This window comes from Varanus komodoensis, unplaced genomic scaffold, assembly GCF_004798865.1.
Source record: "Varanus komodoensis strain SLA01 unplaced genomic scaffold, ASM479886v1 scaffold52, whole genome shotgun sequence".
NCBI lineage: Eukaryota > Metazoa > Chordata > Lepidosauria > Squamata > Varanidae > Varanus > Varanus komodoensis.
The window spans coordinates 3,656,293-3,681,088 of NW_025336114.1; the positions used below are offsets into that span (position 1 = coordinate 3,656,293).

The following is a 24,796-nucleotide window of genomic DNA, read 5'->3' on the forward strand; positions in this document are numbered from 1 at the left end:
CACACTGTGCATCACTGAACTGCCACTGAGACCTAATTAGCTGTCATGCTTTGCCTATAAAGCGGTTACTCAGCCTGTGAATGTAATTCCTGCATTTTGATCTCCAGGCTTCCTGGTCATGCTCCTGGAATTTCACATCATTTTGAACAGTTCACAAAAACAGAAATATAAAATTGGAACAGACTCTGCCTCAGGACCAAACTTCTTATAACTAAAACATTCCTATTCAACTTTTTTTTTGCAAGTTTGCAGATTTTACAGACCCCCCCACCCCCAGGCCATTCAGTGACACAGAGGAACAGATTTCAAATTGCCCAATATTTACCTATAGTAGACTATTGCAAGCAGCACTTCCTACTACTTGTTTGTGGTAAATAAGTGGCAAACTGCATATACAACTTTTTGGGGTTGTTCATGTGACAGCCAGTGTAGTTAACATTTTGAAGATACAGCCCCACGGGGGTTTTCATGACATATGAACAGGGCAAGCACGAGTGCTATGAGGGTTAAACCTTAGTTTATCTCAGGGTATGTGAGAGTTACTCACATACAATGAGTATGTACCACAAGCACCACCGTTACTCATGAATTAAGTAACCCATGACAAGTCCCAGTGTGTTACCTGAACCCAGTTTCTCTCTCTTTCTCTTTTTTTCTAAGTCTTCCTGGAGAGCCAAAACATTAATTAATATCCTGACATAACAGCTTCATCCTCAGTACTGTTCTAGTTTATAGCAGACTACCAGTTCTAGAAGAGTGAAAAGCAGAACAACTGCATAAAATCATTATTATGCTGAGGTTAGAAAAGGCAGCAGTACAAAAAAGCAAAGCAGGCAGTACCTAACTGCCCTCTAATAGCTATTTTCAAGGCTGCCCTAAATACTATTAATACTTTGATCCTCAGAGGACATGGTGAATAATGGATTCTCTTTCTTATATTCAAGTCTTATATATTCATAAAATTGGTCATTGTAGACGCACAAAGAAAACACCATTTTGGACACAGTTCAGGTTACCAGATTCAATATAAAAAGAACAATACCACTATTTACTGTTACTACATTTTGTAAGGCAATTTTGCACCTAACTGTTTTGGGTCACAATGATCATGTCTATTACATAGCTCATAAATGCTTTTCAGATTGTAATTTAAGAATGAAATGTGGTCAAGTATTTCCTTAAAAAACTCTTCTCATAGGGAAGGAATATAAAGAATATAATAATTTCGTAAACTTGCAAACCACATTGCAAACGTAGGTTTTAAATCTTTTAAATATATACATTTAGCTTTGATTAACAAGTTATTACATCTATTATTATTTTTTTGCCAGAAATGTTGCACTGTTATTGTCACACAATAAAACACATACAAGCACATCAACATCATAAGGTATATTAGAGGCATAAAAGCTTTGTGAAATTTAAAAAAAAATTAAAACTGCTTCAAAGCAAAAGGTTGTGAACCTAGACCATGATGCACAACAATATAATGTTCACTAATCCTTGGTCTTAAGGGGGGTTCATATGGATACAGACAATCCTTCAGATAAGTGCTTAGCCCAGAGTTAAAGTTTAAAACCAGCACTTTAAATTGGTCCCAGAAACAAACTGATGATAGTTCATATAGATTTGGTATAATATGTCATTACTGCTTACTCCTATCTGGTAGGCATGTTTTTTTTATTCATTCATTCATTCATTCATTCATTCATTCATTCATTCATTCAAAGCTTTTCTAACCCGTACACTACAAATGTCTCAGGATGGCTTACAATATTTTGAATTAATCGTACTTTTGGAGAATTGTAATAAAACAGTCTGGATATAACTGTTGTATGGGTAACTAAAGCTAGGTCCATCCTCTCCAAGTAGGGACATAACTAGCAAACTTGCACTTTCAGATACCAATGCCACCAGGCAGCCATGGTTTTAACAGGTCTATAGGAACTCCTATGCTGCAAACTTGTTTCTTTAGAGCAGGGGTCCTCAAATTTTTTCAATAGGGGGTCAGTTGAAAGGCGACGGTGACTGGCGTGGGCCGGGGAGGGGGAGCCTGGGTATGTGGGCCGGTGAGTCATTGTTGGCACGTGCGACTCGGCATCGGGCACCTGCAGCAGCGGCTCACTCTCTCAGAGATCTCCCAATGAGTACAAAACCATCTCCAAGTGAGCAAGCCACCACCACCCACTTGGCGAGGCGGCAGCATGCGTGCGCGCGGGTGGCGGCGCGGGTCAGATGAATGGGCATGGCGAGCTTCATCTGTCCTGCAGGCTGTAGTTTGAGGTGCCATGCTTTAGAGGATCTGCAACCCCATTCAAAACAGGTTGAACACTTCAGTCCAGATCAACAGAATTCCCAGTCAACAGCACCTGCATCTTATCCAATTTACTGTTGTCATTGCGAACTACCTGAAGTTGAAAAGCAACTACCTGCTCTAATGCTATGCTTTACAACTGTAGTTTTTATACTAGGTGATAGTTATTCAGGTTTGAAAATTCATAGAATCACAGAATAGTAAAGTTGGAATCGGTCATGAAAGCCATAGGGCCTAACCTCCTGCTGTTGTAGGACATCAGTTTACACCAACCCACTCAGATGGATGTCCAATTTTGTTTTGAATGTCTCTAGTGTGGGAGAGCCCACAGCCTCTCTAGGCAACTGGTTCCAGTGTTGTATTGCTCTGACAGTGAGTTTTCCTGATATCTAGCCTGAACCTGGCTTGTTGCAACTTGATCTGATTATTCTGTGCCCTACACTCTGGTATCAGTGAGAAAAGATCTTGACCTTCCTCTTTGTGACAGCCTTTGAGGTACTTATAGAGGGATATTATGTCCCCACTTAGTCTTCTCTTCTCAAGGCTGAACATGTCCAGTTCTCTCAGCCTCTTCTCATAGGGCAGTGTTTCCAAATCATGGATTATTTTTGTTGCCCTCCTCTGGACCCTTTCTAATTTTTCTGCATCTTTCTTAAATCTTGATGCCCAGAACTGGACACAGTATTCTAGATGGGGTAGGCCTAGTGAGGAGTATAGGGGAACTACCACTTCATGTGATTTGGAAGTAATACTTCTATTAATACATCCCAAAATAGCATTTGGCATTTTGGTAGCTGCATCACATTGTTGGCTCATAGTTAGCCTGTTGTCCACAATTACTTTGAGGTCTTTTTCTTATTCAGTTCTGTTGAGCCATGTATTCCCCATCTTGTATAGATATATTTGGTTTCTTTTTCCTAGGTGGAAGTCCTGGCACTTGTCCTTATTGAATCTCATTCCGTTGCTTTCAGCCCAGTGTTCATATTTATCAAAATCGCCCTAAATTTGCATTCTATCTTCTAGGGTGTTTGCTGTTCCACCCAGTTTTCTATTGTCTGCAAATCTGATAATCGTTCCTTGAATTTCCTCATTTAAATCATTAATTCCAAGGTAGCTTTCATACCACAGCTTCCTTTAGAGTCTCTTTTATGAAAGCATTAGCCACTTCTGAGGCTCACTTACAAAGGCAATCATAGCATCTTCTATTAGCCAGTAAGAGCAAAGGATGAGAACACAAGCCTACATCCCCAGGCTAAACAAATTGAAAAACATTCATAAAAACTGCTTGGTTACATTTGTTCCTGTTATACTGGTGGCATCCAAATAAGAATAGAAGTAAGCAATTTTACCTGAAAAATATGTAACAAACTGGCCACAGCAGACTACCAAGCAACAACCAGTAGCTTTCCACACAAAAGGCCAACATTTTTCAGATATAATGGTAGTGGAGAAAATGGCATCTGATGCAGCAATTCAGCACATCTGATCCTGTCCAACATGCTCCCACCCACAATCAACTTTGTATTGATCATTCATAACCTACACACTGGACCAAGAGGGAATATTAATCAGCATGGGCGGTGCAGAACACATAGGGAAATGATGCAACCTTCTCTTCTTTTCCGCCAATGTTCATGCTTCTGGGTGTATATTAAAGCAGGAGCAGGAGCTCAAGATGCTCCAATGAAGATATGACCCAATAATTTATTTATTTATTTATAACATTTTTATATCGCACCCATTGCAGAAGCCTCGGGGTGGCTTACAAAGAGAATAAACAAACATAGAATAGAATAACATTAAAAATTCAGAATATCTCGGCCATAATTTAAAAACCAATTAATAAAAACAACCAATTAACAATTAAAATATTGTTTAAATAAAAAGGTCTTGGCCTGGCGCCGAAAAACAAATAAAGACGGCGCCAGGCAGACCTCTCTGGGGAGCACATTCCATAGGTGGGGCACCACTGCAGAGAAGGCCCTCCTCCGGGTACTCACCCTCCTAGGATCTTTCACAGAGGGCTCCCGAAGAAGGGCCTCATCCGCCGATCTCAGGGGGCGGGAGGGCATATATGGATGCAAGCGCTCCTTTAGATAACCAGGTCCCAAGCCATTGAGGGCTTTATAGGTGATAACCAACACCTTGAATTGGGCCCGGACTTCAATGGGGAGCCAGTGAAGCTGACGGAGAACTGGGGTTATATGAGAACAACGCCCAGTCCCCGTCAGCAACCTGGCAGCTCCATTTTGCACCAATTGAAGTATCCGGACCGTCTTCAAGGGCAGCCCCAGGTAGAACACGTTACAGAAATCTAATCGGGAGGTTACCAATGCATGTGTCACATTCGCCAGGCAGTAATTAAGTTATAAGATGCTATTTATGCTAAGATTTATACTAAAAAGCATTTCATTCAAGACTAAACTTTAAGTAATACTTGATGCTTCAGTTGAGTCCATCCATATATTTCCAGAAACCCAAACACAACAAATGTCCAGTTAACCAGTTAAGCTATATACCTAGTTACACCCACCAAACCAAAAAAATAGAGCAGAAAAGGAGTAGTCTAGGATCCATTAATTTCACCAAAACAAAACAAACACCCCCCCTCTCCCACAAATTCCAGTCAGCAGTCCTCCGGAGATCTGTTGCCAGGACCTAGTGAGTAATAAACTGAAGGCATCAAATCTCACTCAGTTTGTATGGCAGGAAATGAAGGGGTCAGAAGGTAAGATCAACACTTCAACTAGTCCTACAATTTAACTCCTTGGATTTAGTTAGTATTAAATATATTGTTCTGCTTGTTATCATAAAACATCAATATCAATGCTTATTATTTAAAAATGCTGGTTCATGGTGTGATAAAATCAAAAAGACTTTTTATATTGAACAACACATCTGGATTTAGAATGAAGAGGATGTTATGAATTCTAGTTTAAATATACACAGTAAAGTACAGCAGTGTATTCTCCACGCTGGCATGAATATGGTCCATGACATAGGAAGTCACTGTGTTTGTATAATGTGCTATTTAAGGTCTCACAAGCAGCTTTAGTTCCTGCCCAGTTCTCTTGCAACATCCAGTGTGAAGGTTTCCCACATACTAACTGCAAGATTCAACTAACCATGAAAAGATAGGAGAAACAACCCATTGCATTCATCGCACTGCTTGAAGAAAAATGTCGAAGTCACTCAGGAGTTGCTAGAAATGAAAAATTTCCCTAAGTACAAAGGACATTGGTATAACTAATTTGCAAAGTAAAATGAAAACAACCATCTTTCTTCAAAATTTCGCTATGCTACCAGCACCGTTTCTTTAAAAAAAGCCTAAGAGCTAGACTGTTCTTCTTGTGCCACAAGAAGCCACTAGCCTCAGACTTGTGCATGACATACAGTACAGAAAATGTGTGGGAAATACCAACTTCTCAGGTGATCAGCCCAACATGGTGACACACAGAGTAAGACTAGTTGACTAGGTACAAAGACAACAGGAGAAGAAGTAAATAGAAACACATAGCAAAAGCATGTAGTCCTGTGCCTACATGTCTCCTTCATAGTAGGGGGACAGGGAGTAGGTGATGACTCATTGTGCACTGGTGTTTATGGTAGTTGTGAAAAGTTCCATGTTACCCAGGATCCAAAGAATTGCACAAATAGTTTTGTAAACCTAAGTCTGTTTGTGCATATGTTTGAGTAGATTTGATCTTTCTGAAAAGCAACCCTTTCCTTCTAATGTCTCATGAAAACCCAAAGAGTGTTTTGAATGAAGTTTCTAATAGTGCAGTTGGTGGAGGAGAGGGATACTGTCAGAGAAAAAAAATTTGCATAATACTAAACAAAGTTTTTGAATCTTGGCAAAAGTAGCAACCATTTTCTATCCTAGCCAAGGATTCTAGCCATGTCAGTTCAGTACAGGAATGAATTTTCTGTTGTCTTAATAAAACCTAGGATTATTAGGGATGGAAATACAAGGCTAATAAAACAATTTTCTGTTGGGAATATACTATCTAGTTCTCCCAGCCAAATGAAAAAATGGAATAAAAAGTGACTTCAAGTATATACACATTGACTAGGTAAATGCATATTCAAGCAATGGAAATGGAAGAGAAGACACTTTTAGATACTATAGTTTGGAACAACATCTCATGGAATTGGCTTGTGGAAGAGAAGCCCTAGATTTAACCCAGAGTGGCATCAAGAATTTGATGCACAATGTAAGTGTGGTCAAACCAATGGAACCAATGACTATCATATTTACCATATAAGTAAATAAAAGTGGAAGTAACATACTAATTTCTAGCATGCCAAAAAGTAGGTGGCAAGGGAAAGCGTTTTAGCCTAGTCTTTTCTTCTTTAAGCCTGTTTGTTATTTGCAGGGAATCTGGAGGAGATAAGAGAAAGATTCAGTCATATGATGTTCTAGGGGCAGTCTAAAGTAGTATACAAGTAGTTCATGGGTACACACATCCAGATTACGAACAACCCATACTTATGAATGCATGGACTGCCATTAATCCTATACAAATATCACTGAAGAATCTCTACCTCTACAGAAAAGCTGTGAATATCTCTAAGGAACTACATTTGCTGATGTGTCATCAGTGGCTGCATAGTTCCCTAGAGATATTCATCGCTTTTCCCTAGAGACAGTCATGGCTATCTCTAAGGAAATATGTGATGCATTTGGTGATGCATTTTTCAGTGACCATGTATCTCCCTAGAGATACAGTATTCATAACTTTTTGTTCTGTGGAGTCTGAATATTAGACTCCAGTGGTAACCCCTCACCCTCCTGGCAGCACAATCAAACCCTGCTTCTCCAGTGCCAGGTCCATCTCCATCATCATCTGTTAATGTTATGCTTAATGTTAACTCAAGAATGCTCTAAACTGTTTTAAGAACTGTTTTTTAAACAATACTGTGTATCTACACATGTACAACCATACAGATTCTCTTCCCCCTCAGTACCTGCAGCTTCTTTATTATTACTGTATTATTAGTATAGAAACATAGAAAACAGAGTGAGTCAGAAGGGGTCTCCCGGGCCATCTAGTCTGACCTCCGGCACCAGCCGGCTCTGCTTACCAGTATTATTATTACAATGCTGTATTTTGTTTAAGATGTTTTAGTGAATACGGAAGTGTTTCTTAAGTGTTTCATGTGCATGGAAAAATAAAATACATACATATACTAAGACAAACATTTGGTACCATGTGCTCTGAATTCCATACAAATACAACTTAAGGATGTTCTCAGGATCGGAACTCATCTGCAACCTAGGGACTACCTGTATTCCAAAACACAGACTTACCTCTTCACCTGACATTTGTGAAAACTAGGCCAAGACTTCCCAAGTTAAAAAAATTACAAGCATAAACTTACAATGCTGGGAGAGAGCCAAAGCAGTACAAGAACTCCCAGTGTATTCAATTATATCTCACAGTGACCTCATCGTTTTGCCTTTTTCTAACTTTCACGAAGCTGTGCCAATTGGAAAAACATAGTGGGTCCTGCCCAGAAAAAAGACAGAAAAAGCTGACTGAATCAGAAATAATAAATCAAAAAGAAAACAAAATGCAACTAACAGATTGAGTTTTTCAGCCTTGCTTTTTGATAAAGGACAACACAGAATATGCACATCTGGTTTATGCATGGTAAAAGTTGTAAAGACTCATGAGGCAACAAAAGATATAATAATTTCCCTCAGTTTCTGTGAAACTTTAATCTTTATGTTCCTCCCCTAAAGAGTATTTCATATCTCATTGTCGTTGCCTAATGATGCCAAAGTAAAAGATTTTTTGTGTCAAACTTTTTAGCTAACAGAAAACAAAACAACCCCCCTCCCCAACATTTCAGGGCACAACAGTATGATGGGAGCCAGTAGGATCATACTGATGACAAGAAAGTAGCATCCAATACCACTCTCAGACCACCGAGTGATTTGCTATACAGCATTGTGTTGCAAGAGGCCTGAAAATGTCTAGCTTGTCAAATTGAACTAGGCATTGTGCATAAATTTCACAAAAGATTGGTAACCAAGTGGGGTATTAAGAATTTAGGATTAAAACTAAGGTTTGGAATTATCTTTATGGCTTTTACAATTTGCCTAGATGTCCAAGAACACTAGGGTAGGAGAGGTAATCCAAGCAAGGCTATAGTTTTGACTGAAGTAAAACTGCAACCATCTTACCAGAATATGTAGAGAGATTCAGCAGCAACCATCTACCCTCCCCTTCAAATAAGCCCTCCACACACAAAGGCCAAAATTGTGTGGACAAATGTCAGATAAAATCTAGGGGGAACTGAATGGATAACTGTCATGTTTAGAATCTATAAGTATCAACTGCTTCAAAAATGTACAGCCCATACACAGCCCTGAAGACTATCTATTTTACTCCAGCTTCCATTATGTTTTATTGGTTTGGATTATAACTGCATTTATGTGTTGTAGATTTTGCTTAATACTGGTGTTCGATGTTTTTTAGAATGTCTGTTGCTGCTGTTTTACTGTTTTATTACTACATCACCTTTTATTATGCGAGTTTTACTGTTGTGTCCTGAAAAGTGCCAAAGAAATATTAAAAATAAAGAAGTAATTCATGGTCAAAATACTAAAAAAGAAGTGTAGTGCAGTGATGGATAATCCTGCTTTAGTTCTTCCCAGAGAAGAACTATAATCAACCTAAATATATGTGGCATTTATGATCCTGAGAAAATAGTCCTACATTTTTAAAAATACAAGTGGGATAGAAGTTCGTGAGAAAGGGAAACTGGTCAGGTAAAACAAGCAGGTAAAAGCCATTCTATCTGGCTGTAGAAATGGAAGAGATGAGAAGCAAGAACTAACCCGTTAGCTTCACTGAGAAACTAATTTGGTTCTTCTTCCCAAAATGTTTCCATTCAAGCTGGCTCATAATAAGAACTATAACATTATGAATTGGTACCTAAGGTGTTTTTTTCCTCTTTTCTCCCCTTCCATTTTTCTTTTGTGACTGTCTTTTACATTACAAAGCAGCAGGTGTAGATGCTTTTTTTTTTTTTAACTGTTATTATGTAAGCCACTCTGAGAGACTTTTCAGCAGAAGAGCCCAAGAGGTCTATTTTTAAAAGTTCTTAAAATAAATAAGCAGTTTTAGGATATAAAATCTGGTATATAACTGGATTCACAATATTAAGAGATTTCATTCAAGAGCTGAGAGGAAAGGGTACTAAGGCAGGATGATACACACAGTCAGATTTCCAAACAAAACAGATTCTGAAACTTCGTCATGAAATAAATAACCTGACCCTTCCAAACTCTAAGATGATACAAGATGCATCCCCCAAGAACATAAAAGCAGTAGCTTTATGTTTTCCCAGACAGGTAGCTCAGAGGAGCAAAAATTAAACTCTTCTAAAAATAGTAACTTATACAATTCATTCATAAAATAATTCCAGTTGACATTCAACAGAAATAGAGGAAGGCCCACATATTCCTAATTAATGTGCCTAAGAATGAGAAAAGGAACTTCCATGTTCTGGCTCCATACACAAATCTGTATGTGGACATGCACTCTAAATAGCAATTGCTTGTACTTTCAAAGAGAGATGTTCTTCATAACTAAAGCACTGTCTTCAAATATTTATACATAATTAGACAGTAATATGTGCAAAGGACAAATATTGGTAACAGCCTCTATTTAAAAGTGAAAACTAGAAAATAATATTATATTGCAGTTATAGCATACCTTTCTTCCTCTTGCAAGGAACACAAGGCTATTTCCAAGGGTATCCTCCTCTGCATTTTATCCTCACAACAACAACCCTGTGAGGTAGGTTAGGCAGAGAGGAAATGAATGGCCCAAAGTTACCCGGTAGATTTCATGGCTGACTGGAGAGCAGAACCCAAAATCCCAATCTAGCACTCTTAACCACTATACCATACTGGCTATGGTTTTTTGCTGTAATGTGTCAAGTTTTCTTCAACTTTATGGCTACTCTGTGAAAGAAAGCCCTCCAAAAAGCCCTATCCATGACAGCCTTACTCAACTTGTGTAAATTCAAGGTGTGCGGTTTTCACAATTTCACTTTCTTTATTGTTAAGAGTAAAGTTTTGTAATTCTTGTGTAGTCATAATTTTTATTTTATTAATATTCAGCTGCAGTCCTGCTTTGTGATATGATCTCCAGTATGACTTCCTTTTTGGGATCCAGCTTGAACATTAAGCATTTTTTGCTTCATATCAGGTAATATTATTTGTTGCAAAATCTTGAGCATTACTTTGCTTACATGGGAAATTAGAGCATTGGTCCTAAGCTTGTTGCACTCTTTTGCATCCCCTTTCTTGGAGGATGCAGTGTATATTGAATGCTTCCAGTTTTGTTTTTCATATATGCTAGCATATACTTGTTAACAGCTGGGCCAATTCAATTTCTGTTGCTTGGACTAGTTCTGTTGGTATCCCTTCTACTCCAAGTGCTGTGTTCCTTCCAAGTGCTTTCAGAGCAACTTTCACTTTGATTTCTAACAGTGCAAGCTCTTTCTCACAGGATTCCTCTTTGAAGGAGCCTGTCATCCTTTCATCTCTTCTGTTTATTTGTACACCCTGAGGCAGATATCATTGCAGTAGCAGAGATAAGTATTGAAATCTAAAGCAAAATTATACCTAAATATGAATCCATAAATTAATAAACCCATAGGTTCTTATGAATGTTAGCTTCTTGAGCCTTGTTTCTAGATTAAAGTATAGCAATACGAAGGAAAGTTGGGACTAGTTTTTTGCCCCATGCAAAGCATTTTATGGCGCCAACTGTCAAGTCTCATCTCAACTGGTAACTTAGTAACAGGCTTATATATTAACTACAGGCTTTGGTTACTGATTAATTTGGTTACCAAACAAAATTTCAGTTACTTCAAACACCAAATAGCCATTTGTACATTCTCTGTGTGTGTCTCTCTCTCTAGTATTGTTTTACGGTTCTCAGTAATTTCCTCTGCATTCATAAATATAAAATATATATTTCCACCAAGCTACAGCCTATGGAAATAAACCACAGCTCTGAATTGTATCACTGTGGAACTTGCTGAATGAGACAATAAGATTAAAAACCTCCCAAACCCCATTAACACTTAGGCCAGGGATCCTCAAACTTTTTCAACAGGGGGCCAGTTGAAAGGCAGCAGTAGCGGTGGGTGAGGGCCAGCAAGGTGGCGGCGGATGCGTGTGTGGCGAGGCAGTGGTGGCGGAGGCATGCGCACGTGCAGCGAGTCAGCGCCTTGCTTGCTCAGAGATCGTTTTCTCTGAGTGAGTCCAAAACCTGTGAGGCGGGCCAGATAAATGGGTATGGTGGGTTGGAGCCGGCCTGTAGGCCGTAGTTTGGGGACCCATGACTTAGGCTTTTGACAGAACATGCTGAATTTATATGATCGAGCTTTGATGAGAGTGGCCATGCTGGATAATGATGATAGGTATAACAGGCTAACATATTTAAAATTGGAGATGATTCCTGTATATGTTTTAAACAATAAAAATCAGTGCAAACATAGCTTAAAAGATAAACATGACAGCTTTGTCACTCATGTCTAGTGAATGAGGTAACACTAATTTTACTAGGTTTCACATTTATTCATTAGTGTCTTTGTGGACACTGGTACTAGTTTAAGCATTAAACCGCTTTCCTAAAAGTATAGAAGGAAAACCTTGAAATTACCTCTCAGGAGGAGGCTGAACTGACTTTTCCTTTAAGAAATCTTTCAAGGTGCATTTGTTCATTACATTAGAAGATACTTCGCAATGGAGAAATAAAAAGTGAGCACGTTATTTACAGTCTTCCTGACAAGCCATGTTCTGGATTCAGCTTACAACTGCAAACTTTATTCATCAAAAGAGCAGAACCATTTCAAACAAACACTGTTAAGCTAGTCTCTCCCTTCATTACTGCATTAGTCCAAAGTTTCAAAAACATTGACTGCATGCAGTCACATGATGTTGCAAGCAACTCCTTGTGGTTACCAGGCTTCACAGTTTTTTTACTATGATCTACCTGATAGATGATCAAGTGTTTACTCCATCCACCCCACTCAATCTTCCCACTGTTGGCAGATATCCTATCAGCAATTGTGCCTGAAATTCAATCTCAAGGTGCATTGTTCCTTACCTATGTGACCTGCCTTTTCCTCACTGGTCCACACATAGAAGCTGGAGCTGCTTCTGCATTGGTGCTGTTTCCAGAGGACTCTGTGGTAGTTGCTTACCAAAACCAAGGATACCATGATTCAGACAACACGACCAACCATGGTGGTGTGGAGAAACCATAGATCAAAGCACTGTTTTTTATCGTGGTTTCTAAAGACCACATGTACCATGGTGAAACACCACAACTGGGTCCAGACAGCATGACAGACCAACAATACTAAAATAACCCACTATGGTTTATCATGTTGTCTGAATCCATATTATGTTTGAAGTCCATAGGGCTACTTAAAGATTGGTTGTTGCAAGCAGATCTTGTACAGCCACAAAGACATTGTCTTGTCATTTGAAATGCCTTAGAACAGCCTTCTCTTTTTGAGCTCTCTGGATGCTTGGGGCTTGATCAAGAAATGCTGGGAGTTGTAACCCCAAACATTTAGAGCATGGGCTCTCAAACTACGGCCCGCAGAGCCAAATCCAGCCCTCCATGCCCATTTATCTGGCCCGCCTCAGAGGTTTTGGACTCCCCACGCCTGCCTTGCTGTATGCATGCTGGCCACTGCCTCGCTTGCTCGGCGATCATTTTGGACTCACTTGGAGAAAACAATCTTTGAACAAGCAAGCCACTGCCTCGCCGCACGCCTGCCTGCCACCACCTCACCGGCCCGCGCCCACCGCCACCACCTTTCAACTGGCCCCACTGAAAAAGTTTGAGGACCCCTGATTTAGAGCATACCAGACTGGGGTGGGCTTATCTTGGATGATCCTTGTGACATACCAGTCATTGTTAGTCTACAGAATACTAGTAGTCTGGTGGTCTGCTGAGATTATTGCAAAAATGAAACAGCAATATACACTAGAGATTTATTTGCTATTTACACAAGAGCTACTTCTACTTCTGAGTTAGCAAGTATCATCAGTACCTGGCCAATGGTTAGTTGTGGTGCTTTTGATAAGAATGCAAACTATGTCATATGCCCTGCCATGCAGAGCACAGGCTGGAACCTAAACAACAAGGAACAACAAGTAGTGACTTCATACTTTAATTGCAAGGTTTCAGAAGCATTTAGTTGACTGCTTTGATTCAGAAAGACAAATGTTATTCTTACTAGAAGCTTCAATGTAAATTCTGGCTTTTCAATATTTCACTCTATATTGTATTTTGACTGGCTAAGATTTCAGTGATATAGAACATGTACAAACCTAACTATGTTTCCTGGCCCATTTTTCATGTCACATCCTCAATTTCCCTTTTTAGGGCAGAAGAGCACATAGTATTCTTCTTCCATCAGAGGTATACTGGAATGGAACTCCCAAACTCATGCTTCACTTCTATGCACCTCGTCTTTGGGGAAAAACTTTTTTCTTCCATGATTCTTAAAGTAACCTCTCATGAAGGCTGTGTTTTATATGCATCCAATACAGAGTTGTTTCCTTTAGTTTACTGTGCATAAGAGAAACTCAAGAAAATATATTCCTATTCATATCTCTCATTCCCCCTTACTAAACCACTGATAAATATTAACTGCCATTTCCACTGCCTATAACACCCGCAGGTGTTCCATGGAAATTTTACTCTCAGCTTGATTGGCTAGTTGACTGACTGAATTGGCTGAAGGGGAAGGGACATCGGCTAGCTTTTCTCTTGAACCTCCAGATAGTACCTGTAACATATCCCATTGCTTTTGACACACTTTAAAATGCCTTCTATGAAGGGTCTGAGATGACTCATGTTGTTTTTCATGTAATGTGAAGATATTCTGAAAGTGACCAAAGGTGCAATCTTATGCAGTTTGAGACAGAAGACTGGCTAGAGGATGTTTAAAATTGTAGGACTTTTTCTTTCTAAACAAGCCTATGAGTGCATCCAAATTTTGCTATGGATATAATACAGTACAGTTAGTAAATATGTTTTATTTCTTATATCACAGCTTAATATTTTACCTTTTCTCTTATACTGCTTTAAATAAATCTATTATGTTTAATTTGACGTATTAAATTGTATTCTTACCTAGCCATTCACTGGGTGGTTTTGCACATCATTACAATTATCCTGAGAATGTCCCTGTCAAAAAACACTGAACTGCCCTGTCAAAAATACCCCTCTTTTAAAAGGAACTAGAATTTTCACAGTCAGCTATAAAAGCATCATGCTCCTCCAAAAAGGATGGATGGTACTTTTCCATTTTCCTGTGCATCTAGAATCACAGGAAAAGCTGAACAAGCTGTGAGGAACTTGACATGGGTAAAATGGGGAAAAATTGTGGTCAGTAAAAAAGGGCTCATGATCACAGTTAGGAGCACCAAGTCAGGAATAGTCAATCAACTGTGTTGATTGGGTATTGGTGGGGCAGCTGGCATTGGTCTAGGTTAGAATGGCCACAGCAGCAAAGGATTTTTGCCATTCTTGCTGAACACCTTACTCACTGCTTCCCACAACCCACAATGGGATCAGTCACCTGGGTTTCGATGACACAACAACCGTCCAACATGCCCCAAAACAAGGCATGGCTTGTTGAGGTACCTTATTGCTCTCAAACATGCATACCTGTGGGAAAGTCTGGATTTGAATCACACAACCACTTACTGTGGAGATTTACCCACCATGAGTTGCTGTGCTGTACAAATCAGGTCACCATGAATGGGCTTTTCCTAGTCTCTGGAATTTATGTAGTTCTGAAGTGCCTCCAGCTTAGAGTCAAGGCATACTTGGAAGAGGTGATGGTGCAAAGGTATTGCACCTTAGGCAAACCATAGTGCAGAGACCTAGCTTGGAAACCCAAGTGGTAGCACATACAGTTTAGTAGAACCTGTGCATACTGCTAAATTATCTAAATCAGAGTTAGGGCACATTCAGTTTCTTGATGAAATTTCTGCTCTGATAGTAAATCCAGGAAAAAATTATAGCCAGGATTCTGAGCCAGTCCTCCACAAAATAAATGTGGGTGAAAGTGTAACAAAAACAGCAGCAGCAGCTGTAAGTTCACGAACTTCCACAATGTATTTAAGATAGTGAAAGCAGCAAAGTGGATTAGAAAGAAAGAAGAGTACAAACAGAAATCCACCTACTCTTATGGAGAATGTGGAAAGAAAGCTATTTTCAAACTGAAGCAAAAAGAAAAAAACCTATAGGTGGTCTCTTAATTCAGTATCTAAGCCTTACACTTAGTTCAAGCCCAAGAAAAAGGTAGCTTTGATGAAAGGAAAAATAGGAAATAATGCAAAGAAAACATTTAAAATGGGTGAATCTACAAATTTAGGTCCTGCTATTCTGGAGTCACAAAATATACCAAAGCAGAAACAAATGAAATTTTTCATTTTTTGCCAGAGATAATCAATCATGAAGAGTCTTTAAGAATAAACAAACAATAGCAGTAAACCAGTAGTTCAGAGATTAGCTTTCATGTAAAGGGGTGGGCAGGATAATAGAACAGAATACCTCATTGAGTAATAAAGCTCCCAAAGAATGTGGTTGAGCTCTATGAGGATACCGAGCAAGCTGAATCAATCTTGTGTTAGTGTTAATAAACCAACTAGTGTGAACCTTGCCTTTCATTTTCTAGCATCCATAATTTGCAGTGATCCAATACTGGTGTGTACACTGACACTCCTAGTTATTTATAAAGTATCAAGACATAACTCTCATAAAGAAACTAAATGTATCATGATTATGGTCTGCATAATTAGGCAATACCCACAAGTTCCACTGAACTGTATGTGCTTCCATTTGGGTTTCCAAGCTAGGTCTCTGTACTATGCAGCATGGTTTCCTTATAGTGCAATACAATAGATAGATGAATACAAGCTGAGAATGACCTGTCCACCAACTATCTGTTCTATTTGTACACTTATTGTCTCTGCATTTTACCGGCTGCCCAAGTCAGTTCCTGGAGGAAAACAAATCTATTTCCACCACCACCACCACCACATTCTCTGTCTGAATTTTCTGCCAAACATGGGTAGAGGTATAATTTGAAACTTTAAAAGTAAGCAATTATATTTATGCCTACATTTATCAAGCAAGAAAATTATAGAGGAACCATGGTAAATATAACTGCAGACAGTTTCATGAAACGTCTACTGCCTTTGTAAATAAGTACTGTGAAAATACAGCAAAGTCTGTTCAGTAAGGTATGCACCTTCCAGCTTTGCAAAAATATAGAATAGATGCTTACAGACATTTTGGCGTCCTATAGCAAATCCCTCTGCACACATTTCCTAGTTGCAGGGAACAAGTATTCCTGCACAGATACCACAAAGAGCCCAACTGAATTAGAGGCAATAATCCTTGCTGTTTGGGTTTACACATACATGCAAACTGTGGCTCCAACTCTGTAGAACCTTATTATTGTCCAAAACCAGCATAATGGTATCCACCAAACCCTGTGAGACTGCTTTAAGAATACTGGAATAAAGTGCACTAAGGGATAACTCATTCACATAATGAGTGAGATGGGCAGCCCTATTAAGCTCACAGGACAAAAACTAATCCTTAGTTGAAATGCATATTGTTTTTTGTACACTCTCTAGCAGTTAGGTTGATGCCTTCAACATTCTGGGAACTGCTCCAGAGTTACATTTTTGAAACACTGTACTCCTAATGAAATCAGTACCCAAAATCCCATATCTGGTTCTTTCCTGCTTCACACAAAGAAGATTAACATAGAAAATGTACAGCACATTTTACAACACCTCTAGAAGACATTTTACTGGAAAACACTTTTCACAGTTAATCACAAGGAAACTTTGCAGAACTTTGTTTTGGCTGAGGTGAGCATTCCAGAACACTGTCCTCTGAGAAAGACAGAAGAATTCAGAGACTGTCTTCATTCTTGTGTGGGTGCCTCACGCACAACCACAACCACTAATACTTTCGGTTGCATGGACATCCTTGATTTAGCAGCTATGTAATTATAGCCCTAGATCAAGAGGAGTTTATTTTCACTGCTGAAATATAATGAACTGCAATTAAAATCTGTGGCACTGAAAAGAAAGGAAGCCTGGTATACACATGCACCAGAACAAGGAGGAAGCTTCTTATACTAGAAAAGTTGTTACCCCCTTCCCCAGTTTTTCTTGATGTGGTTGCCTACTCTAGTTCATGAGTCCCGTCTGATCTTAAAATCAATATTCTATAGTTTTTGTCATAGAAGTATAGAGTTGGAAGGAACTAAGGGTCAATAACCTAATCTACCAAATCAATAGCTGTCTGCCCACCCTCTGTAAGCCAGAAGAAATGGACATGACCTTCGAAACTCTGACTTTGGTTCCAATTCCCCTTTGCTTGTTGGCCTAAGCAGATTGTTGAATCCTATTGATCATGCTTCTGTTCCACTCTCACTGGCTCTCAGCTCACACCTTTCCATAAACTTTCAGTCCACAGTCCTAATTTACTCATCCAAAGTAATATCTTTTTTTTTCATGGAGCTTGCACCTGACACTCAAATTGGACATTCATGTCAGTACCACAGTGATCCTGGAAGAGCTTGTTTCCTTTGCCCAGCCCTGAGGAATGTGACAAGGACCTTGCTGAGCTGGAAAAGAGGAAGCATACTTAGAACTTAGAAAAAAAAAAACAGAAAACAAGCCCAGTTCAGGCACTGAATGAAAGTGGGCCAGAGTCTGACCAAAGCAGAGAAATAGCCACCAGAATTCCTTCCCAAACTTTTGGATCAAGGCCAGGGGTACAATATCCTCCCCCTGCTGTCACCCTCCCCTGAACTCTTCAAAGATGAACAGCTGCTAAATAACTTCTCGTCCTGCAACCAAACAACATTCTTATTTCAAGGACACAGATGTGTCCAAAATTCTTTAGCATCATTCGGGAGACTTTGATCAAGGAAGGTTTCTGCAAATGCAATTCTAATAATTTCTGTCTTTGTAATCTGGAACTGCTTTTTGAGCTTTCTCTGTTCTTTCTACAAAGTGATATTTTCTGAGTGGTTGGAATGGAAGGTAGACTGCACTGACTGATTGCTTCCTTGGAATTACAGTCCACCAAGTTTGGAAGATTTCAGAAAAGTCACAAACATAATCTCAGAAACTTAGGTGATTTGGCATCAGGTCCTGTCATTCATCTTGAGAACTGTAATGTGAATTAGATTGTAAAGAGACACAAGTAAATTTTATAAAATAGGTTTCTTGTGCAGCACAAGCTGCTTGTGTAATTAGTTAAACCATCCAAGTCTCAGCGCAGCTGCAACTATTTTGACCATCGGTGATAGTATTACAGTGAAGGGTGTGCTCTGTACAACAACAGAGCGGGCAAACACATGGTCTCGCTGCCATCTCCATCAGAAGCAAAAGCCAGACCTTTATAAGAAAGTTCCAGCGTTATTCCAAACAAATATTTGGGGAACAAAGAAGCCAAAAAAAAAAAAAAATACTTAAGATGCTCTCTCCACAAAGAGGAAAGAAAGTTATCTGGCATTAGGACTTCATTCACTGTGTGAAAATTAACTAGTGAGACAAACTAGCCAGATTCTAAATGTAAAGGGAAAGAAAATGACATTGGTACCACTGATTCAGTATTATCAATAAAGAATGATATTCAGTGGAAAGAAAGTTTTGCAACCCTCTCAGGAATAAAACTATCCACTCAGAAAGTACCTATCTCAGAGGGTGGGATTGCATAACAAGAGAAGCCACAGTGAAATCTTATCGTTGTGGGTCTCTTGTGTCCCAGCTCCACAATTCCCACGTAGAATTAGCTTTCTGTAACCATGGAGAAAATTATCAGTCTTTTCTCAGGTTTCCACAACTTCACTGTGACTTCTCTGGTTATTCAGATCCAGGATTTCCATTTGACCATTGCTGGCATGGAAATACCACAGAGTCCCCTGTCAGGAGTGGCCACAGAAGTTGCTGCTTTTAACCTTTGATCTTGACTTCATTCAGGAGCTTTGCAACATGTGCTTCATTGTTCACTTACTCCCATTGGCTGATCAATGTGTCAATCTCCCAGTTTAGTTTGGAAATTGAGATAAAGTGAAAATAGTCCAGGAGAGAAGGGGGTAATCATGGACAAACAATTTTCCATTTTTCATTTAATAACATTCTCTGTGGGGGCTGGGGCAGCTGAGAAATACTGAAAATATACTCAGGAGAGAGAAGGGAGAAACCACCTCAGGACCACACCCTTAGGAGAAGACCACTGTGGTCCTTATGGAAAGGATGGGGATTTTGCTTGCAGGGGTTGCTGGAATGTGTGGCAAGGCCAGGGATACAGCATGGGAAGCACAGAAATCACCCGGTCATGGGTAACACTAGATTGTCTGACTGGAAAGTTCAGGCAAAAATATGTGTGCAGTAGAAAAGTGCTGAGCTGTTTGCATTTTGTGTGAAACCCAGTCACAGAGAACATGCTCTACATGCAAAAGGTGACTGATTCAGTCACTGACATCTCCAGACAAAAAGATTTCAGATAACAGGGCTGGAAAACAGCACTGCCTAAGACTTTGCAGAGCCACTCCACTGTAGAGCAGGCAAGACTTTGCTAGACAGAGTTTGAATGCACAACATCAAGTATTCAACATTTCTTTGCAATACGGACATAACTGCTGTAGATGTGGACCAGTGCTTCATGCGGGCACAGGCCCTCCATAGAGGCATAGGAAATAAACAGAATGCAACAAAGATGTGTAAGTGCTTCTGTGTAAGCCCAGCAAATGAGGGCAAAGGCTTTCCACACTAAAAATCATAGGCAGTTACAATAATATCAGGACAATTAAAATATATTTTCTATTTTAATGTTTGAAAATGCATGCCAATCTATGAAATATTATTTCTTGGATCTGAAAAATGACAAATCAGATTTAATCACCTTGTTGAAGTAGTCTAAGACAACAGATGGTGACCTAGGCTAGGCCAGCATTCTTTAAGTCACAGAAAACCCAGCTTGGTCTGTACCGAATCCATCTAGGATCCCAATTTTCTTTTATACAGAGCAGATGGATTGAACCAATGGCCGGAAACTTTTCCAGTTCAAGGACCCACTTTCCCGATTTGAGAAATTGGATTCATTTGTGATATTTAGAGTTATATAATTTAGATCCCCCATTTCCTTTTACACTTCTAATTTTCCTTCTCCTCCCCATTGCAGATCTGGTAATGCCTCAGCTGTGAATCCCACACACCATAGGACATACACATTTTCCCTTTTTACATCATGCAATGAAATATTATCAATTTGATCAGAACCAGTATCAACCATGTACTCTCATGTGCAAGTGACTGAGTGTTTTTTTTCTTCTTTGGCTGACGATGGCATTGTCTAAATTAAATAAGCAGGAGAAGGATTATATTTACACTTACGAAGGGATTTCTTCTACATGGAGCCGAACATGCCATTTATGTATACTTCATTCTAAATTCAATGTAAAATTACATGTTTCTGTTTTTCTATATGGGAAACCTGCTCAGAAATGTGACACCAGGTCTTCTATACATAAACCTCTCTTTAATTAACCTAAGAGTATTATCCACTTATGGAATCTGGCACACTTCAAACACTCCCCCCCCCCCACCACCCACCAAGCACAGTGTTTTTTCTCAGGCTAGAACCAACAGCATGGATTATCAGGACTAGAGCAGGCTTTAAAGTGGGGGTAAACAGCCTGTGGCCCTGAAGATGTTTTGGACTACAATTCCCATTGGCCAGAAAAGTCCAGCTCCCATAGTGAGGGTTCATGGGAGCTATAGGCCAAAAAGATCTGAAGGGCCTCAAGTTACCTACCTGTGCTTGAAAGGGGCAGAACAAGCATTTGGACTGCAGAGGTGGCAAGACATGAGCGCAGTGGATATGGGGAGCTACTTCCTAAACTATTGTTGTTGTTATTAGTCGAGAAGTCGTGTCTGACCCATCGCGACCCCATGGACAACATTCCTCAAGGCATTCTTGTCCTCCACCATCCCCCAGAGTCCACTTAAGCTCACACCAACTGCTTCAGTGACTCCATCTAGCCACCTCATTCTCTACCATCCCCTTCTTTTGCCGTCAATTGTTCCCAGCATCAGGCTCTTCTCCAGAGAGTCCTTCCTTCTCATTAGGTGGACAAAGTATTCATCTTCAGGATCTGGCCTTCTAAAGAGCAGTCAGGGTTGATCTCCTCTAGGTTGATCCTAAACTATACCAGGTACAATAACTCATACTATATTACAATAGCCCATTATAAGTTAAAAGTAACCTTCCAGTAGGTAGGCGTGTTCAGCTAGAATTAAAGAAACCCAGGTTCAGTCCTTAGTTAGCCATGAAGCCCAGTGGGTGACCATGGGCTAGCAACTATCTTGCATGGTAGTTATGAGGATAAAATAGAGGGGGAGGGGGGACAATATATGCTGCTTTGAGAACCTTGGATGAAAGGATATAAATGTAACATGATATAAAGTAACAAAAATATGGAAATTAGAGCTCAGAGCCACCTTATACAAACTACCTACATTACAAACAGGCACAAACTGAGTCATGTTCTAAAATGTCATATACATTCTGGTGTCAAATTTATATGTTTGACTATCTCTGTTTTGACTTCTTATTTATGGAGATATTTTTGTTAACCTGAAAAATATTTTGCTACATTTGAAAAAAAAGTGTAATACATCCAGTGTTTGGAGGGTAATTTATATTTCAGCTTGACATTCCTTGTGGCTTCTAATCATGTTTCCCTCTCTTTCACCCCATCATCATTTTCTTACCCATTCTTTGCCTCCTCCTACTTTACTGAAATGTTTTTAGATTCTACAGATACACTAACAGCTGCTGTAAAACAAAAAATGCTAACTTCATTGTTACACAACTTTTGAAAGTTGAACACTTTGCAGGATATTCTTGTTCCATGACCTATGTTTTGTTGTGCCTCAACATAAGTATGGAATAAAAGATGCATCTGGAATTCCACAGCATAAAGTTTGAAGTTACTTTTCATGCAGCATTTAAAATACCCATAGACTATTTACCTTAGCAAGGTTCTAGTTTGTAGTTGTTCTGCAAAGGGACACTATTGTAGGGTGTGTGTTTTTTCTGGCTAAACAGTCAACGTATTATCCAAATGCCACCAAGTCAGTTGCTTGCTGTCCTGCCACAGCCCTCTATTTACCAAACAAAGCTTCATCAAAGATGTTTTTTGCAGACTTGCTCATAAAAAGGACTGGAGCTTTATTTTTTAGCAAATGGAAGACAGACTTTTAGCTTCTACAGAGCAAAACATGTATTCAAAGCCAATTACAAGAATCCTGACCCTGAAGTTACAAATTTAAGTCCAGAACAAAGCCAAAATGCCGTAGCTAGGGCAATGACATTCCTGAGAATATGGCATCAGTGAATAAAGCCCTCTGTACTTTTTCAAGAAAAGATTTAAATGTTGCCAGCGTTTTTGGAGCTAAACACAAAGACCTGGAAAATCTACCAATACTTTGACTGTTTGGGAAAGATTTTGATATTTTTCAGTTAGAAAAATCAACAAAAAAACTGCTCATTGATCATATCAAAGATAAACTTTGCTTTCATTACAACTTTCTTACATAGCTTCCTTCTTCAGCAACCATCAGATTCCAACTGTTCCTAAGAATGTTTGCGCTTCAGTTTTTAACAAAGCTGAGCACTATTAAACGTATTAGTTGTCCAAGCTTATTAAGTATAACTCAAGTAAATCACCATAACCCTGGACTGGGGTAAGTATTAGGCAGTTAGTAAAAAAAAAAAAGGGGGGGGGAGCTGCTTTGTAAACACAGAGCCAGACTTCATGTTTCCTTCAGTTATCAATTAATCTATAAACCTATATTACACGGATTAGACATACCATCATTTTTGAACAGAGGAAGGGGTAGAAGAGCCATTTTTTTCTTGAGGTGTTAAACTAGAAAGAGAATACAAAATAGTTAACCAAGTGAAACATTAAAGAGCTATTTACAAAATCGCAACAAATATTGGAACATTCTGTTTATTTTATAAACAAAAATAATTAATAAACTGAAAAGCATAAGGCAAAGGTCTGGCAAAACATTTCCAAACTTCTAGCTTTTTCAACATTTGCCATCAACAAACCAATATAAACACAGTTGGCCCGTGTTTACACAGCAGGACACAAGAGCACAAATGAAACTGCAGTCTTAAAGGCTTAGGTAAATATTTTAGAATTTGATTGTGCATTCAAATTCTTTTTGATGAAGCACTTTTCAGTGGGAACTTCCTGCCAGATTAGATAAGTTGGACCTACCTTCTGGAGAATGCCATATCATTACTACATCATTACTCTACCTACTTAGAATTGTCCAACTGATATTTTTCAACTGGTCAAAGGCTTATTACATTTGACCAATGGCATGAAAATGTAGATCACTCAATAGTTTGCTGTGATCCATTTGCATCACTTTGTTGTTGTTGTTGTTGTTAGTCCCGAAGTCGTGCCTGACCCATGGCTACCCCAACATTCCTCAAGGCATTCCTGTCCTCCACCATCTCCCGGAGTCCACTCAAGCTCACACCACTGCTTCAGTGACTCCATCTAGCTGCTTCATTCTCTGCCATCCCCTTCTTCTTTTGCCATCTATTTTTCCCAGCATTAGACTCTTCTCCAGGGAGTCCTTCCTTCTCATTAGGTGGCCAAAGTATTTGAGTTTCATCTTCAGTACCTGGCCTTCTCAAGAGCAGTCAGGATTGATCTCCTCTAAGACTGACCGGTTTGATCGCCTTGCAGTTCAAGGGAATCGCAGGAGTCTCCACCAGCACCACAATTCAAAGGCCTCATTTCTTCGGCGCTCAAGCTTTCCTTATGGTCCAGCTTTCACAGCCATACATTGCAACTGGAAAAACCATAGCCCTGACAATACGCACTTTTGTTGGCAGGGTGATGTCTCTGCTTTTTAGTATGCTGTCTAGATTTGCCACGGCTTTCCTCCCCAGGAGCATGCATCTTTTATTTTCATGGCTGTTGTCCTCATCTGCAGTGATCTTGGAGCCCAGGAAAATAAAATCTGTCACTACCTCCATTTCTTCCCCATTTATTTGCCAGGAAGTGAGAGGACCAGATGCCATGATCTTAGTTTTCTTAATGTTGAGTTTCAAGCCAACTTTTGCGCTCTCCTCCTTCACCCGCATTATTTCTGCCATGAGATTGGTATCATCTGCATATCTGAGGTTGTTATTTCTCCCAGCAATCTTAATTCCAACTGGTGATTCATCTAGCCCCACCCTTCTCATGATGTGCTCTGCATATAAGTTAAAAAGGCAGGGTGACAGTATACAGCCTTGCCAAACTCCTTTCTCAGTTTTGAACCAATCAGTGGTTCCATGTCCAGTGAGAACTGGACATGGA

At 39.5% G+C, this 24,796-nt stretch overlaps 1 protein-coding gene across 5 annotated transcripts in view; it reads right to left on the reverse strand.

The window, feature by feature from the left end:
* LOC123031994 (rho GTPase-activating protein 39-like) overlaps window positions 1-24,796 on the reverse strand; it is a 97,926-nt gene that overhangs the window by 54,391 nt on the left and 18,739 nt on the right. The window contains exon 2 of one of the 5 annotated variants that reach the window (XM_044447563.1): window positions 23,282-23,338. The exons of the other annotated variants lie outside the window; for them this stretch is intronic. The gene's annotated coding sequence lies outside the window, so the exon portion shown is untranslated. The remainder of the gene's footprint in view (window positions 1-23,281; window positions 23,339-24,796) is intronic. 5 annotated transcript variants of the gene reach the window in all.